At 40.4% G+C, this 5,017-nt stretch overlaps 1 long non-coding RNA gene across 1 annotated transcript in view; it reads left to right on the top strand.

The window, feature by feature from the left end:
- Positions 1–7: 7 nt before the first annotated feature.
- LOC107183435 overlaps positions 8–5,017 on the top strand; it is a 36,591-nt gene continuing 31,581 nt past the window's right edge. Inside the window, exon 1 of the long non-coding RNA XR_001514223.1 lies at positions 8–88. This is a non-coding gene — a long non-coding RNA (uncharacterized LOC107183435). The remainder of the gene's footprint in view (positions 89–5,017) is intronic.

Below are 5,017 nucleotides of genomic sequence, written 5' to 3'. Positions count from 1 at the left end.
GCTGGTGGAGGGGCGAGCGGAGGCTTGGAAGAGGACGGAGGAGAAGCGCAAAGAGTCAGAGTCTCCATCTGCTAGAACCTCTAATCTGGTGAGGGTCCCGGGCCGGGCAGAGCGCTGGGAGAGAGGGAGGAGGCCGGGGGGCGTGTCTGGGATCGGGCTGAGAGATGAATGGGCCGGGGATGAATGGAGGGAGGCAGCGGCGGCCAGGAGTCTGTTAGGAGTAAGCGTCCTAGTGGGGGGCGCGTTGACCGAGACGAGGTGATTGCTGTCCCCAAGAGGTATGGGACGAGGCCGGGCTCGGATCTTCGGGGTTGTCGGAGCCGTTGTCGGTATGAGCGAACAGGCGGAGAGGAGAATTAAGAGGGTAAAAGTGGGGAAGGGCAGGTCTGAGGTTGAGGTGCGTTTTTTTGTCTTTTTTGTTTTTCTTGGGGGGTGGCAACTTTGGGAGTTGATGGAAGACTAGGGGACGGGGAAGGTGAGGAGGATACACGGTGGGGCGGGAGACGGTTGACAAAGGGACTGAGTGATCATTTAAGTTAGATTGAGGCTACTGAAAGGGAAGATCGCTTCAGGTATGGGAAGTTGGGTTTTAGTGGGTAATGGGGTGGTGGAAAGCGGATTTCATTTAGAGATTCAGTTGATGCGGGCAGGTCGATAGGACTGGATCGGGGCGAGGGATACCGCGGGCTCGTGTAAGTGGGTTCGGTTCAAAGAGATTGAAAGGTGTTACTTGGGACCGTGTGGTGGGGTTCTGTAACTGACAGGTTGGGGATGTGGAGGAGACGGTATAATGGGGTTAGGATAAAGTGGCGAGCTGACTTCACTGTACTGGGAGAGGTTTTGTTTGACTAGTTAAGAGTGGTGAAACATTTATGTAGTGGGGTATGGCTGGAAATCCTGCACGTGTGTCTCCGTGTCTTGGGAGTTGATAGACCTTGTTAAAATGAAATTGAACCCTCAAAACAGATGCGAATGGTATGGCTAGTCCTTTAGAGTTACGGTTGACTGAAGCAGTTATACCAATAATAGCCTTTAAAGTTGTGAAAATGTTCTGTACAATACTGATTGCATCCAATATTGGGAGGCATTGTTATCTATTTTTTCATCTCTAGTAAGTTGTAATACCAAGAGAACTTTTGAAGAGGTCTCAGTATATGACACAGAGCAGCAGGTGTCTTTTACACAGTCTCTATACTCTGGATTTACCAGTTTAAAAATTGTTTAAAACTCAACAGTGCAAAGGAAAGTTAAAGAATAGCTAAAAGGCACTAAAGCTGATTTTGAGCTCTAAAATACTTTATATATGATTTTTGGTATCATTTTGAATTTACCTTGGTTGCAAAATAGGAACTTGATTTTTTGATGTGAGTTTAAATTACAGAAGATTACTTGAACATTTTGTTCTCGGAATACATTCCTTATCTGGTAAGGATGTCTTGTGATGGTCTCATTCTGTTCTGGGTCAAGATGAATAGTTTATGGATTTTTAACTTTTCATGATTACTTTCTACAAACTTTACTGATATACATTCATTTATCTTGGAAATGTTGCAAAATTGAGAACATTCTTTCATTCTGCTTTGATGTAAATACAATGTTCATACTCTCTTAGATTAAAATGAATACTATTTACCTATTAAGTGGCAGCCTGGAAATGTTGCACTCACTCTGGCAGGCCAAGGTAGTGTCCCCATTTTGAGCTAGATGTTCCTGGAGTGGAAGAACATTCAAGTATTGAGGCTGGAAAGAATAAGCATTGTATATTTGGGGAGTGGAATGAGATAAGGCTAGAATCTTACATTTCGGTTAGGGTGAAGGGACTACTCTGAAGAGTTAGGAGCCCTTAACTCTTAAAGAAAGGAAATAACATAAGCAGATTTGTGGTGTTCATCTCACCACCTTTGCTTCTGAGCCTCCCCCACCCCCTAGTTTGGAATGCTCTCTCTCCATTTCCCTTTGAATTTGAATTTGAATTCAATAGCTATTTCTGAAACTCTTTCCTGCTCCCAACTTTTTTCCTTTTCTCAGCATCCTACACCAACCTAGGTTAGGTGCCCCTCTTTAGTGGGACCAACCACCTTGTACATATTTTTATTACTGTACTTCTGTTGGGAGACAAGCAGGAAAGTTTTCCTTTTTATACCTGAGAGAGAAAATAAAGCTCAGAAAATAAGACTTGTCCTAGTAAAGTAAGTGGTAGACCCTGGAGTTTTGACCTCTAGACCAATGTTGATCCTCATATCACAAGTCTACATTCATTGATATAATTATTAAGTAGTGTTTTAGGAGTTAAATTTCTGTAATGTGGACTTTAACTTTCTTCTGTAAAGTAGAGGGATTTCTTTTCATTAAGATGTCCTATCATTTAGCCAGCAAATGATAAAGGCAATGGTTGCAGTGAACCAGAATCAGAAGTAAAGAAAATAGTCATAAGGCCCTGACTGAATAGCTCAGTAGGTTAGAGCATTTTCCCCATATGCCAAGGTTGCAGGTTCAATCCCCTGTCAGGGCACATACAAGAATCAACCAATGAATGCATAAATAAGTGGAACAACAAATCGATGCTTCTCTGAGCCCTCTCTAAAAATCAATCAATACTTTAAAAAATTTTTAATAAAAAAGAAAGAAAATAGTCAAGTAAAAAAAAGAAAACATATTACTATCAGATTTCTAATCAGATAATTTACATAAAAGTAATGGAGGCCCAAAATTTTTGCATTGTATATGTTTGGGGGCGGGGGTTGTGTATAAAAAAATTCCTTCCTTTCTCAGTCTCCCATCATAGTATAAGTAGACCAGCTCTATTTGCAGATATACTTTATTGTGTCTGTTGGCTAAAAGCCAGAATACAACAGAAGGGTGGGTCTTTTCCATTTGGTTTGAAATCATAAAATTTACGGTGCTGTTAGGAGATATTTGATGACTGGAAAGGACATCTGTAAGGCATTCTTTCAGAAATTCTCTGGGCTTCAAAAGTAGAATCTGATGCCATTTTTTAATTGTTTTGATTGAGCTTGTCTTGAGATTGTTGGATTTGAAAACATGTTGAGATTAACTTACTATAGAAACGAGCCTTTAATGCCCCCCTTTTTTCAGGATTATATAATTTTTTCCTGAATTTTTTAAAATCCTCACCTGAGGATATGCTTCCATTGATTTTTATTGATTTTATATTTATTTTATACTTTTGTTGATTTCAGAGAGGAAGGGAGAGGGGGAGAGAGAGAGAATCATTTGATAGGCTGCTGACTCCTGCATACCCCCTACTGGGGATCGACCCCCCCCTCCCCCCCCACACACAACCTGGGCAGGTGCCCTTGACTCGAATCAAACCCGGGACCCTTCAGTTCCCAGACCAACACTCTATCAAGTAAGCCAAACCAGCTAGGGCATTTTTAGAGACAGAAGGGAGGGAGGGGTGTGGGGGGGGGGGCGAGAGAGAGAGAGAGAGAGGAGAGAAATAATAATAATTGATATGAAACATCAATCCATTGCCTCCCACAGGGGCCCCAACTGGGCATACAACCCGAAGCTTTTTGGTCTGTGGGATAACCTTTAAACCAACTGAGCTACACTGTATAGGATTAGTGAACTTTTGAAAATAGAAATGAAGCAACATTGTTTCCTGTGTTTTTGCCTTGTAACTTTTTACTGTGATAAAATCCACATAGTATAAAAGTTACCATTTAGAGCGTAGTCTGTGCCATTAAGTAACTTCATGATGTTGCATATCTAGTTCCAAACGTTTTTATCACTCCAAAAGCAAACCCTGTACCCATTAAGCAGTCGCTCCCTGATGCCGTTTTCTCCCAGTCCCAGGCAACCACTAATATGCTATCTCTATGGATTTGCCTATTCTGGATATTTTGTACAAATGAATCATATAATACATGGCTTTTTGTGTCTGGCTTCTTTCACTTTGCATGTTTTTGAGAGTGGCATATATCAATACATATATCATTACTTCATTACTTTTTATTGCCAAATAATATGCCATTGTATGGATATAACAGATTAATCCATTCATCAGTTGAAGGACATTTGAGTTGTTTCTACTATTCAGCTATTATGAATCATGTTTGCTATAAATATTTATGAACAATTTTTTGTGAACATATGTTTTCATTTCTCTTGGGTGGGATGGATTAAAGATTTTTTTGTTTATAAAGATCACTTTTTAAAAAAAAATATTTTATTGATTTTCCTACAGGGAGGAAGGGAGAGGGACAGAGCCAGAAACATCGATGAGAGAGAAACATTGATCAGCTGCCTCCTGCATACTCCTCACTGGGGACGCTCCTGCAACCAAGGTACATACCCCTGACCGGAATCGAACCTGGGACCCTTCAGTCCACAGGCCAATGCTCCATCCACTGAGCCAAACCGGCCAGGGCTCATTCCTTTTTTGTTGAATAATATTGTATTGTATGTGTATACTGCATTTTGCTTATTCATCAGTTCATAGGCATTTGGGGTCTTAACATCTTTGGACTTTTTTTGTTTGTTTCCAAGTATCTTAATTTCAAAGTTTTAAGTTGTTATTTGCATAAAATCATTAAAACATAGAAATATGTTCTTTTCTTTTTTTGGAAATACGTCATTTTCATTGGATTTTGTATATTTGATTAAAAACTATTATACTTATTTGTTTACTTGTGAATTTAAATATCATATATATATTTTAAAAATCTTCATTGTTGAAAGTATTACATATGTCCCCCTTTCCCCCCATTGACCTCTCCTAGCCTGCCCCCACCCCCTGCCCCAGGCCTTTACCACCCTACTGTCTGTGTCCATGGGTTATGCATGTATGAATACAAGTTCTTTGATTGATCTTTTCCCACCTATCCACCTTCCTCCACCTTCCCTCTGAGATTCTGCAGTCTGTTCCATGCTTCTGTGTCCCTGGATCTATTTTGTTCATCAGTTTATTTTGTTCATTGGATTCCATATATGAGTGAGATCATGTGACACGTCATTGACTGACTTATTTGACTTAGCATGATAGTCTGCAGGC

Source organism: Myotis davidii, unplaced genomic scaffold, assembly GCF_000327345.1.
Source record: "Myotis davidii unplaced genomic scaffold, ASM32734v1 scaffold1960, whole genome shotgun sequence".
NCBI classification, from domain to species: Eukaryota; Metazoa; Chordata; class Mammalia; order Chiroptera; family Vespertilionidae; genus Myotis; species Myotis davidii.
This window is presented reverse-complemented; position numbering and strand designations above follow the sequence as displayed.